This window comes from Petaurus breviceps, unplaced genomic scaffold (assembly GCF_028583685.1).
Source record: "Petaurus breviceps papuanus isolate PSGF00001 unplaced genomic scaffold, PetGlider_PUasm1.0 90769, whole genome shotgun sequence".
In the NCBI taxonomy this organism is placed as follows: domain Eukaryota; kingdom Metazoa; phylum Chordata; class Mammalia; order Diprotodontia; family Petauridae; genus Petaurus; species Petaurus breviceps.
This window is the reverse complement of record NW_027187341.1, coordinates 13,729,023-13,743,152: the sequence shown is the minus strand read 5'-3', so window position 1 is coordinate 13,743,152 and position 14,130 is coordinate 13,729,023. Positions and strand designations below refer to the sequence as shown.

Here is a 14,130-nt window from a genome sequence, read left to right as displayed (position 1 = left end):
ACAGGGCAAGGAGAACAAGGGTGAGTATAATCTATAAATCTGCTGCCAATTAATCTGGGGAATGTTTTATTCATTTCAATCAATCATTCGGTCAGCAAGCATTTATTAAGGGTGTATTATATCCTAGACAGTGCTAGGTATTGATGATAGAAAGAAAAAATATCAATCTCTTACCTGAAGGACCCTGCATTCTAATACAGTTTTGTGTGATGTGGCAATTCATAATTTTAAAAATAAAATTATCTGCAATATTAAAAACCTGACACACTTATAATTGAACATACCTTCTCCAGTCCTACTTCCTTGCTTTTTCATACTTTGCCATAGTTCCCTTTCCATGTGCCATCCTCTCAAGGACCTATGATTTTTGACACTGTGAATAATCCAGTGTGGAACCTCTCTCCACCAATGCAGATAGCAAGCCTTTTACAGTGGCTAGTCTTGCCTGAGGCTCAGAGATAAAGTTATTTGTCCATGTTTATAACATGGGGGGGGGAAGGAAATTAAAAATGTGAGGGATGAGCCTCTTTGTGTCCCCAATTCTTAGTTGAGTACTGAGCAATTATAGTTGTTTAATAAATGATTATGAACTTTATTTATGTTAGTGAGAACTTGAAAACAGAATTTCCCGTGAAATTTGATGATAGGTATTCAAGCACTGATTAATACTTTATGTAGTACTTTATGAAGATGACACTATTGCTTCCTTATTGGTAGAAATCAGAATTTGGGGAGTCTGAAATGTCTTGGAATAGGAATACCTTCCATGTGCAGAACGTCTCATGAGAAAGGTCTGTGATTTCTCAGTGTTTGTAATGTGCCTATGTGCTATCTTACTTGACATCTAGAACCTAGCCTTCCCATCTTACATATAAAGAAACAGGTTCACAAAGTGACTTCCTCAGTAGCAAAGCCAATACCAGGACCCAGATCTTCTTCATCAGAACTCTTGCCATCATATCATGGGTGTTTACTATCCATGTTCTCTGGTGGAAAGTAGGGTATAATAACAACAACAACAAAATCAGTGACATTCATATAATTCTTTAAGATTTGCAAAGCATTGGACTTTGCATTCTTTTAACTGAGCCCAACAGCAACTCTTATAAAGCAGGTGCTATTATTGTCCCTGATTTACAGATGAGAGTATAGTTAAGATTCTGAGAAATAAGTGACCCACCTAAGACCATGCTGCTAGCCAATATCATAGGAAACCCCCCCAGATTTGAAATCAGAAGAAGGGGGTTCACACCTTGGTTCTGCTTTTTTTTTAAACATATTTTAGTACCTTTAGCAAATGACTTAATCTCTCTGGTCATGTTTCATCTGTCATTTGGTTCCAAGTCCAAAATCCCAAGATATTACTAGTAATAAGTTTGTTCCAAGACAAGAGACAGAATAGTATAGTAGACTTAGAGTCCACAGAGACCTGACTTTAAATGCTAGCTCTCCTGTACTTACTAATTGTGTGACCATGGGCAAGTTTCAATAATAATAAAAATAATAATAGTTAACATTTATATAGCACTTACTATTTTCCAGGTGCTGTGCTAAGTGTTTTACAATCATTATCTCATTTAATCTCACTAGAACCCAGGGAGGTGAGTGCTGTTATCATCCTCATTTTACATATGAAGAAACTAAGAGAGACTAAATATTAAGAAATGTTAAAAAAAAAAAAAGAGAGAGACACTAAGTGTCTTTGCCCAGGGGTCACACAGTTTGCAGGTGGCCACATTTGACTGTGATTCCTGATTTCCTCAGCTGTATAATAAGGGATAACAACAGCTCCCAGAGAATAGTGTGAGAAAACCATGCTGTTTCATGTGAGATCTTATTAGTGTTACTGATGATGTGCATTCATGAAGTGTCTGCTTGGACTTGGGTATGACACATTGTGGACATAGAGAGCTGTTTGTGTGAGGGTAACTAACTGGAAATTTTGACCCCTAACATTGGATTCAACAGTGTTAAACTCCACCCAACTGAACTAAAATAAACATCGTTCTGAAAATTATCTTTGTGATTACTTAGGAATTATTGGGTATTAAAATAAAATGAAAGGTAGACTTTGTTTCACTCACTGGCCCACACCAACAGACATATAATCAAAGACCAAAAAGAAACAAAAAGTTTTTTTTTAAAAAGGTAGCTCATTGACTTCTCATAGAAAATATAAAATACTGTCAAAATATTAATGAACTATGTGATGTTTGCTTCTCACTCAAAGCCCTCCTTTACTTTTCCCTGGCTCATTTTAAATTCTGATCATTTTCTTTGCCTCTGGATTCTTCTTACCCTCTGTCTTTGGCTCAGACAGCTTTCTCTCGAGTATGGCAGTGGTTTGCAGAACATTTTTTTGTTCTGCAACAATAACAGAACACAACAATGACAAAATGCATTGTTACCCTTAGGGTAATTTAATATACTACTCATAATATTCTTTTAGATGTATTCATTAAGTGCTTACAATAACTACAATGATAACTTTAGCCCAATAAAGCTCCAAATTAAAATTTACAAACCTATAATGCTTCAAACATGTACATGCTTCTTGTAACAGAGGAAAAATATATTTGTAACATAATTGGGCAATTATTTACTAGTTAAGTTACCATCAAAGACTTTTTAACTCAAACTCTTTATGCTATCGTGATAAATCCCCAAGGGGTTCACAAACCACTAAATGGGAATCACTGGAGTATGGTATAAACCATATTCCTTGTTCCTTCCTTCCTTTCAAAAGAATAAAAAATTAGCCCCCTCAAAAGCCTTCTGCCTATAATTATCTCTAGCCAAGCCTTAGGCCTGCCCTTCCTGACTGTGCCACAGTAAGCAGCTCTGGGAGTGCAATTGCTTCTGGGAATATGTTACCTGTACTTAAAGTCAAATGAAGAACAAGATGGTGGTGAGGCACTATTATTGTTGGGATGCTTCTGTTGGAGAAAAATGAATTCTTTGCCCTAAGCAATTCATAGAACACTTTGCTTTTTCTGCTCTTTTCCTTTTATCAGTGGTTTTCTCTTTTTCAGTACACCTTTTATATGAATTATTTGTAGTTGCATAACAATTAAGCAAAATATCTTCCAAGACTTAAAAGTTTCCTAGACTTAGCTAGGGCTGCCCTTCTCCCCACCAGGAGCCCGTTTATGGGGTTAGTGTTTGCTGTTAAAGATTGGGCATCACCTCTCTTACACGAATTCATATCTGGTTTATTTTGTTTTGTTTTTCATATACTAGAAGGATTTCTTTCTAACATATCATAGGATAATAGATTTAGAGCTACAAAGGGCGTCAGGGGTCAGTCCAAACTATTCACTTAAGATCTATACAGGTTAAGTGACTCCCCCAAGGACAATTCACTATCAAGTGTCAGAACTACAAGTTCAACCTGGCTCCAAATTCGATCCTCTTTCAGCTTGTTCTACATCTCCTATATTTATTAAGCATCACAATGAAAAAGAATTTAGAACCTTTCTAAAGAAAAAAAAGGTGATAACTTTAATATACAAGTAGAAAAAATTAATGAAAATATATCACATTGGAATATGGAAACTAAATAACATTCTCAATAAAAATAACTTTTTAAAATCAACCTGAAGTTCATTTTTCAATCTTTTCTGAAATTTTCTGGACCATTTCCCTTTTTCTTCATTTCAGCAGAGTGGCCAGACAGTCCTCCCCTGTATCTGACAGTTTTATTATTGAATCACTCCAAGGTTTCAGAAACCCTTAGAGTGAGGTCACACCTTGATTCTCTTATCACAGATGGTAAAGCGAAGGCATACAGGAACAGGGAATTATTCACCAGGTCAAGTAGAAAGTCAGCTTTCAGGGTCATTTTCAAAAATAGGAAATAGTCAAAAATTAAAATCAAATTGTCTGGGACTTTCCCCATTCAGTAACATAGTTGAATTTCGAATACATTTTCCATGGTGATTATAATTATATCTTTCTACCGAAGTTATGAGTGATCACAGGACTGATTTACAGCAAGTCTGGCTCCTTCTTTAGGAGGTGACAGATATGAGAACTAAAGAGGTTTAGGAACTAACCTTAAATTTCCTACCTGTAGGAGGAAATGATTGGTTGGATGAACTTCTACCCCCTCCCCCCACTTTTTTATAATCAACGCTCCTAAAAAAAAAAAGAATATCATGTATATTGGTCTTATTTAGTTCTTAAGCTGTCACATCTTTTTTGAATAATTCATTCTGAATGCAGTTCAACAAACATTTATTGTCATCTCTACATGAAGCTTTGTGGTAGACATTTGTAATACAAACATGATAACAATCCCTTCCCCCAAAGAGTTTACAATCTAATAGGAGACAAAAGACACATACATAAGCATGGACTATAATAATGGCAAAGGGAGGGAGTTTAGATAGATTCCTACAAGAAACATGGAGGTAGGGGACCAAGGAAGACTGCCATCTCATCTTCAGTTTGAGCTTATACTCTACTGAACCCTGCCCCTGATATCTTTTTAGAATTTCTATCTAGCCATGACTCCCACCTTCTTGTACTTGTGAAGTTGATTTTCTTTAAATTTGAATACAAGGCTTTATTTTTATTAAAGTTCAGGTTTTTAGGTTCAATCTACTGTTCTAGCCTTTCAAGATATTTTGAGATCCTGACAGTGATCTAATATGTTAGCTATCCTTCCAAGTCTCCATCTTTTGAAAATTTCATTAACGTATACCTGTATCTTCATTCTTCCTTATTCTGGTCAGCATAACAGGGCCAAACAGTAATTCCCTTAAAGTACTCTAGGAGAGGAGACCTTCTTCCGAGTTGATATTGACTATTGGTCAATCCCACCAGTTCCAAAGCCACCTAACAATACTATTGTCTACCATAGATTTCTTTATTTTCCTCACAATCATAGCACGAAAAACTGTAAAATGTTTAAAATCTGGGTCAATTATATCTGTAGAGTCCCACTGCTCCATCATTCAGTCTAGAGCAGTCTAGTCTGTTCCCTTTTCCCTACAATCGCCATTATAAGGTGAGTCTTTCATGCTTAGCTCCTGATGAGTCATAATGGGTCTTTGAAATCACTCTCCCCTTTTTTGATGCTCACTAACTATACATTTTAAGTTAGCATTCTAAATAAAGCTCATTGGCTTATAGTTTGCAGACTTCATTCTTTTTTTTCTTTTTTGAAAATCCGTACTTCTTTAGTCCTCTGAAACTTCTTTTCTCTGCAGTCTTTCAAAGATTTCTAACAATGGCTTAGCAATCAATTCCCAAAGTTCTTTCAGCACCCTAGGATGTAGTTCCTTTGAGCCTGGTGTTTTGAACTCATCAAAGGCAGTTAGGTGCTCTCTAACTAGCTCCTTACTTATCTTAGAAATCGACCTTTTGTTGGCCTTTTTTTCCCCTGTCCTTTTCAGCCCTAAGATCTCTCTTCTTGGAAGAAAGAGGAAAAAAAGAGAAACAAAATAAGCTTTGAACTGAGCAGCACAAACATGTCTCTAAATATAATTCTTTGATTTTCATCCTTGCCTCAGCATAACTAAAAAAAAATAAACCTATTTGTTGTTCTTAGATTTCCTTGCTAGCCTCAGTTCATTCTCTTTGGTACTACTAGCATATTTTTACACAAGAGGACTACATCTGGCCTTATGAAGTACCCAGCAGTTAGCTCCAGAGTTGGTCTCAATGTGATTCTAAAGGCAGTGGTGAATTTTCAGACTGTCACCATGAATCAGCAACTAGCATGAGAACTTCCAGTCCTTTTCATGCCTCTGTCACCCTCTGCCTCGTTCTAAGACTCTGTGATGATGCCAGTGTGAGGAGAGAAAAAATAATGGATGCAAGAGATGTTGTGGTGGTAAAATTGATAGTATTTGGCAACTGATTGTATATAAGGAATGAGAGGGGGAAAAATAGTTTAAGATGACTCTAGGATTTTGGACCTGAAAGACTGACAAAAGCATAGGTACCACCAAACTTCATTCTAAAGCTTTGAAAGGAAATAATCAAGGACCAATGGTTCTTCCCATTAATTTGGAAGAATAAATCAGTAAGTGGATTACAAGTTTGTAATTTTCCTTTTAAGGGATAAATAAGCTTTTGTATACACATGTGTGTGTGTGTGTGTGTGTATATATATATATATATATACATATATAGATAGGGAGATATACATACATATACATTTATGTGTATTTATGTATATACACTTATGCATGTGTATACATATATTTGTATATAAATATGTATATGCATATATAGATATGTACTCATATTTATATAGAGATAAATAAATATCCTCTAAAGGGATAAATATGTTTCCTTCATACCTTGGGATTTTACTCTCACAACTTAAAAAGAAGGCAAAAAATCTTTAATAATTTCATAGCTTCTGAAGCAGATAACTATCATTATCATGTCATTTCTATGAATAAAAAATCTCCATGTAGAAAGAAGACCTTGAGAATGGACATAATTTTTAGATCTCTTACATTCCAATTATTTACTGAATCAAGATGAACTTTACCCATCTTTCTCTTCTCTTCTCCCTCTCGTGGGAGGACGGATAGATTGTTCAACTCTCCCTCATTGTGCTTCATTTGAACTCAGCAAGAGCTCTGCCCTTACAAATTATACCCTGAGGCCAGAGAAGAGACAGTATTCTAGTGACTGTGGAAGAACCCTGGACAAGAAAGCTGAAGCCGTAGATTCTAGGAGCAGCTCACCATTTATTAGGCATGTTACCTTGGGCAAGTCATAACTTATATGAGCTTCATTTTCCTTACCCATAAAACAGGGGTAATAATAACTCCCCTGCCTGCCTCATAGCATTGTGAGTTAGAAGTGCAATCATGTGGGTGAAGGTGCTTCAAACACTGCAGAGCGATATTTCCAAGTACAGCATTATTATCTATCTTTAAATTTTTAAACAGGTGCTTATTACATGCCAGGCCAGTATGGGAGCTGGTATGACTTATTGGATCGATCCAAGTCCTGAACTTGGAGTCAGGAAGATCCATGTTCAAGTACCGCCTCCACATTCCATTCTTAGAGGAAGCAGGCTGTAGGTTCACATACCACCTCCTGTACTCACTACCTGAGTGACTATGGACCAGTCAGTGTTTAAGCCTCAGATTCCTCCTGTAAAAGATGGGGGGGGAACAATAGCTGTACTAGTTGCCTCATGGTATCATCCAGAGTTTCCAGCGGGATGCATGTAAAACGTTTTGTAAACTTTAAAGCTCCATGCAAACACCCATTATTATTATTCTACTCAATACCTTAAATAGCCTTTGTTGTGTGATTGCTTCATTTAGCATTCTTCCAGAAGTATATATTCAGGGCTTATACATCAAAGTCCAGTAAGAACCTCTCTTGAGAATAGCCACACATGCTTCCGTCAGTCAGTCCGTCAATAAGCATTTGTTAAGATCCACCTATGTGCTCCATGCCAATGCTGGGGTATAAAGAAAGGCAAAGGCAGTACTCAGCCTTGAGGGACTGGGAGTCCAAGGGAGGAGACAACATGCAAATAACTATGTTCACTAGATGAGCTATGTGCAGGATAAATAGGAAATAATCAAAGGAAGGAAGTCATCAGACTTAAGACTGGGAAAGGATGCCTGTAGAATGGGAGATTTTAGCTAGAACTTGAAGGAAGTGAAGAGGGAGAGACGAAGAGGAAGATGTGGGAGACAATTGAATTCTTCAATTGAGTTCAACAAATAATTATCAAAATCTACTATATTCAAAGCATTGTGCTAGTTTGGATTCAGTCCAAGAGTTGCCCTTGAGAACCTAGAGGTGGCCTCGAGGCTGCAGGTTCCCCACCCTTGTGGTAGGTACTGGAGATAAAAAAACAAAATGATTCCTGTGCTGGGGAGCTTCCTTAGAGGGAGAGAAATGATAAGGACCGATGGAAAGAAAAGAACAATCAATATGCTGTAGAAAAAGGGAACAGTGTAGGGCAGGGGTGAGGAACCTGTGACCTCAAGAACTCATGTGGCCCTCTAGGTCCTCAAGTTCAGCCCTTTGACCAAATCTAATTTGTTTTGTGAAGTTTCGATTCAGTCAGGGGCCGCACTTGAAGAGCTAGAGGGCCACATGTGGCCTTGAGATCATAAGTTGCCACCTGTGGTCCAGGGGAAAGGGATAGAGTCAGGCAGGTCAGGTAAAAGTAGTGGCTTCTGAGCTAAGGTCTGAAAGAAAAAGGTTTTAAAAGGCCTCTGTGAGGAAAAAGTAGAGATTAGGAGGTGGATAAAGGCAGGAAATGTCATGCTCAAGAAGAAGGGGAGGGGTATCAAAACCATGTTAAATAAACTTGGTCAAGCAAAATGTCTGCTTTTGTGTGTATTTAAGTTCAGAATAACAAATTTATTTATTTATTTATTTTTAGTTTTCAACATTCTTTTCCACAAGATTTTGAGTTATAGATTTTCTCCCTATCTCTCCTCTATGCCCCACCCCAAAATGGCAAACATACTGAATACCCTTTCCCCTAGTCTGCCCTCTCTTATATCCCCCCTATTCCCACCTTAACTTTCTTGTAGGGCAAGATGGATTTCTAGACCCCATTGCCTGTATATCTTATTTCCCAGTTGTGTGTAAAAACAATGAATGACAAAATTTTAAAAAATTAAATGGCATGTTGAAATCAAGAAGCAAGCAGTTCAACCAGAAGGGCAGCTGGATGGTGCAATGAATATAGCCCTAGGCCCGGTGTCCAAGAAAACTCCAGTTCAAATGCTGCCTCAGCTACCAGATCTGTGACCCTGGACAAATCACTTAACTTCTATTTGTCTCAGTTTTCTCGACTATAAAATGGGGAGAATTATAATGCCTACCCCACAGAGTTGTTGTCGGGATCAACACCAGTGCCTAGTGTATATAGCAAGTGCTATATAAATATTAGTTATCATTATGTACTTTAGAAGGGAGGCAACATGAAATGAAGCCACTGGAAAGACTGATTGGAACAAGATGGAGGGCCTCGCATGGTAGACTGAGGAGTTTGTGTTTTTTCTTTAGAGATGGTAGCGAGTCATGGAATGTTTTTCAACAGGGTGATGACATAGTCAAGCCAAATAATTTTGATAGTTATGTAAAAAAGGGGGGGGAGGAAAGGAAAAGGCAGAATGACCAATTAATTGGCTATTATAGTATTTCAGGAGAGATGTGATAAGGGACTAGGACTAGAATGGTGCCAGTGTTCGTAGAGAAGAGGGAATGGATGCAGGAGATGTGGTGGAGGTAAAAGTGAGAGTACTTAGCAACTGTATATAAGGAATGAGGGAGAAAAAAAGAGTTTAACATGACTGAAATTTTGAATCTGGAAGACTGGCAAGAATGTGGGTACCACCAATAGAAAGAAGTTTGATTTGAGAAAGAGCAATTTGGGAGTGAGGGAAGTGGGGAAAATGATGCATTCTGTTTTCATCTTGCTGCATTTGAGATTCTAGGATGACGTTCGGGTGAAGATGTCTAGCTTTATCTTAGAGATGCAAGGCTAGAATTCAAGAGAAAAGACTAAGCCTGGATATAAACTTCAGGGTCATCTTCACAGAGATCATAGTTGAATCCATAGGAATCCTTGAAATCACCAAGGACCAAAAATGTTGAGAGAAGAAAAGAGGGGCCAAGACTGAGTCTTCAAGGAGATCTCTGCTTAGTAGATGGAAAATGAACCAACAGAAAAGGACTGAGAAATGGTTAGATATATAGGAAAACCAAGAGGGAAGTAGTGTTACCAAAGTCTCACAAGTTTATCACCTTTGTTCAGTCCTTCATCACCTATCACCTTGACTGTGAACTACTTTCCCAATTGATCTTCCACAAACAACCTTCCTAAACTTCAGGTCTGGCTATGTTACTTCCCGACCCCAGAATCTTCGGTGGATCCTGCCTCTCACTAACCCTAACCCTGTTGCCAGGAGGATAAAATGCAAATTCCTCAGCTAGGCAGCCTGACTCCAGTAGATCTTTCCAGCCTTATTTCATATTATTCTCATCCACAAGCTGTTTTGCATTCAATCCTTATTGTCTTTCATCTCAATTTGACTTCTGCATTTTAAGCATTTTTTTCTGCTTAAATCTTTCTCCTATTTAGCATTCTGGCTGATTATACCAGTTAGCAAGATTAGTCTCTTGCTATAAGCAAAGTATCCTCCTTTCTCCTATAGTAGTTTGAATCTGTCCTTTATCTGGTTCAGGTCCCCGTAACTGACCCCAATCCACATAATCCTGGCAGCCTTCACCTTCATTATTGATTCAGACTTTCATTTTACCTTCATCTTCCAAGTCTGTTGTTTTCACTAAGTATATACCTACCTATGTCATTCATATGGCTTTCATTGTTAATCCCAAGAATACTTCATGTAGAGAACCTCTCCAAGTGGAAATAACTTCCATCTGCAGTTTGGCTTTTGTGTCTTTTCTCCTAAGTTGCTCTAATATTATCCAATATTTTATCATACCTTCTCTTTGATGATTTTTAGTCCATTAATTCCTGCTATAAAATATTGCCAAGTGCTTTTAAAAGCCTTGTGTGCGACTTCCAGTAGATTTCTCTTATCAGTTATAGCAATATTATCTTGAAATGACTTTAGTACTTAGTTAAACGTGATTCCCTTCTCCTCTTTCCAAATCCAGCAAGTCTTCTCATATGACATTTCTTGTGGGAGCTTCCAAAATCTTTCCTCTAGTTAAGGTTAAAATTAGCTCCCGTTTTGACATATGAACTCCAATACCTGGTCAGAATTTCATTACATCTGGCCAGAGTCCATTATCACACATTTGCAGAACAAAGAGTTCACAGATACATTGCCATCTTTGGAATTCTTCGCAAAGTTCTGAATAGAGTCAAGTTAGAGTGAATTTCAGAGTGTTAAAATTGGTAGTGTTTTGGAGTTCATTTATAAAAGGTTCATAAGACAGACACACTACTTTGTGGTTTTTATCTGTTATAAGAAGTCATTTTAGTTGTGATTTTTAAGGTGTTTGGTGAAAAAAAAAGAGACCATAAAAATATGTAAGTTTTTCCATGGAGTTATGGTTATATTTTAGGGTATAGTTCCAGATCTGAAGTAAATATTAGTTTAAATTGAATCCAAGAAAATTCTGGAGTGGTTTTAAATAGGCAGAGCAGTATAAAAGGTAACATGAAAGGTCCTTAGGATAAGGACCCTATTGAATATTGAGATTTGCTGAGCTAAGACTCAGTATCTCCCTTTAATCAAAGCCTTGGTCAAAGGGAAAGAGAGCCTATTTGGCATCTTCAGACCATGGCAAGAGTATTCAGTGATGATCCAAGTAGTTGATCAGACTGATCAAAATAGATATTATCTAGATTTAATCTCCCATAAAGAATTCCCTAAGTTACAAAAAGCTAAGAGTAGGTAGAGTTATTTATTTTATCCCTTTTAATGATCTGTTACTTGAAGGAAATTATATGTGATTGATTATACAATTTCTTAATGCCCAATGTAAATTTTCCACTTCCCTGATAAACCGTAAAAGAAGCAATTAGGGAAATATCTATGATAGAACTGATTAAGAGAAAAAAATGGAAGAATTTATAGCTAAAATAGAAATTTACAGGGACCATGGACTCCATCTTAGATAAGTTGTTGTTAAAACCCTTTGTATTGGCCCCTTTAATATTTTGTATAGGAGGCAACCTGGCATGACGGATTTGGAACCGGCATGCCTCTAACTCTTACTGATCATGAGAACTTGGTGAAATGAAGATAGGTGTACCAAAGCCAAGGAGGAGTTTCTCCATAGAATCCCATTCTTCCTCTTGCCATGGCCTGAGGGTGCCCAACAGATCCTGCTTCCCTTGTTGACTCTGCCTGACCAGGTTCTTATGGTCAGTAAGTATTAGAGGCAGGTCTTCCAGACTCCAAGGTCAGTTCCAAACCCACCATAACAGGCTGCCTCCTATACAAAATATTTAAAGGGCCAATACAAAGAGTTTTCATTAATATTACAAAAATAAACTCAAGAATGTTAACATTACAGCTTCATTTTTTAATGTAACTGAGTTTTAAGAGGATACCCTGGGGAGGGGGAGCATAGTGCAGAAGTCAGAGTCAACAAGTGATACTCTACAGCTGCTGGGTCGGGTGATTGTGCCTGTCTTGACATTTCTGTTCTTAACCAATAAATCATAGAATCATACCCTGGCTGAGACCAGAAACCACAGTCTCCAGACTCCATGGCCAGGGCTCCTTTCCCTCTGCTATGGTGCCTGCCCTTGTTGATCATTCTAGAGGGGTGGGTGGCTTGAGAAAACACGTGATTGGCCACCTGTTCTATCCATATCAAGTCCTTGGTAAGGCTATCCTTGGTGAGAGCTGAAAAGGACCTGCTTATTCTTAGAAATTCTGTCTCTGGTAGGTTTCTGTTTTCTCTCATGGCCTGGCTCAAAAAGTTCTACTTCATTTCTAACTGCCTTGTGTAGGTAATTCCATCTGTCTCGACCCCCCAACAGTCTGGAGCTCAGTTTCATCATTTGAGGGGAGTGTTTATTTATCCAGGAAGCCTTTCTTCAAAAAAGCCCACTTGTGCTTGAGAAGCTTTATTATTTTAGGTCATTCTTGAGTAGCTGCTCAGATCAGCTACTGTCCTCATTCTCTACATATTTCCATGGTGGCATGGATAGTAATCTTGCTAGACCTGAGGAATATGATGAAAAAAATTCCCTATTAAACTCATAGGAGGAAGCAGCTGGTAATATAATAGAGAATGCCTCAAGTAGACACATTAACAGGGGATGCGGGGGAGAGTGTTATAGTAATCCCACCAAGACAGAGGGAAGGGACATATGAGCATCTCCTGACTCTTCTGAGGTATTTTTGTTGTTGTTGTTCAGTTGTGTCTGACTGTTCAAGACCTCCTTTTGGGGTTTTCTTGGCAAAGATGGAGTGGTTTACCATTTCCTTCTCCAGCTCTTTTTTAAAATTTAATTTAATTTAATTTTTTTGCATTTTGGAGGGGTAAGGCAGGGCAGTTGGGGTTAAAAGACTTGCCCAAGGTCACACGGCTAGTAAGTTGTGTCTGAGGCTGGATTTGAACTCAGGTCCTTCTGACTCCAGGGCTGGTGCTCCATTCACTGCACCACCTAGCCGCCCCTCTGCAACTCATTTTACAGATGAGGAAACTGAGGCAAACAAGGTGAAGTTAACTGCCAAGGTCACACAACTAGGAAGTGTCCGAGGCTGGATTTGAACTCAGATCCTCCTGACTCCAGGCCTGGCGCTCTATCCACCATACCACCTAGCTGCCCACTCTGCTTCTGCTGCTTAGAGAAGCAGAACCACTGAAAAGTAGAGACAGTGTGGTCTCTCTGGAAGGGCACTTCATTTACCACTAGGAGACCTCAGCTCGAATCCGAGCTCTGCTGCTTAGTAACTATGTGATCTTTGATAAGTCACTTAAATTCTGGGGTCCTCAGTTTCTGCATATTGTAAAAGGAGGGAATGGGACTAGACGATATCCAGGTTTATATATAACATATATGGTATGTGTGTGTGTGTGTTTGTGTGGATACACATCTGTCAATCTCAGAAGTAACATGTCACCTTTCCTTGTGTTTATTTCAGTGAAGAATCTTCACCATCTGCCTCTCATTCTTTATAATCAAAAGGGATCCTGCTGGTGTGGATGGTGTCATTCCCCTTTTCACCAAGCTCCCTATTTCTGTAATTGCAGCCCTATAAACATCAACAGCAGGGGCTCACTGGGGAAGACTTTGTTATTAATGCCATGGGATCTGTCGCCTTTGAGTAAATAAATAGACAATCCTTCTCGAGCATGTTGAATACTCTGTTCTAGGAAATACATTAGCCAGACTTGTGGATTTCTCATGAAAAGGGGAGCCTAACATTTTTTTTTCTAGTATTCTATTGGCATCGTGGGTATCTGTTTCTTTTGCCCTCTGTCTTAGTGCATCATTCTGTCACTCCAGATGATTCTCCCTCTTCCTGTTTCTAATATCACTAGGCTGTGTTAACTACTTCAGGTTAGCTTGATATAAATTATTATTAACATAAGGATTAACCATGCTGTAGCTATTTTCCTTCTAAGATGAAGAAGAAGCTTTAGAAATATAACAAGGCAGGGAAAGAATTTTAGGGGAGTAAATTTAGA

The 14,130-nt window shown here is 38.2% G+C and overlaps 1 protein-coding gene across 8 annotated transcripts in view; it reads left to right on the top strand.

Annotated features, from left to right (window-relative positions):
• The window catches only part of ENOX1 (ecto-NOX disulfide-thiol exchanger 1), a 726,395-nt gene that overhangs the window by 470,770 nt on the left and 241,495 nt on the right, over nucleotides 1-14,130 (top strand). The window lies entirely within an intron of this gene.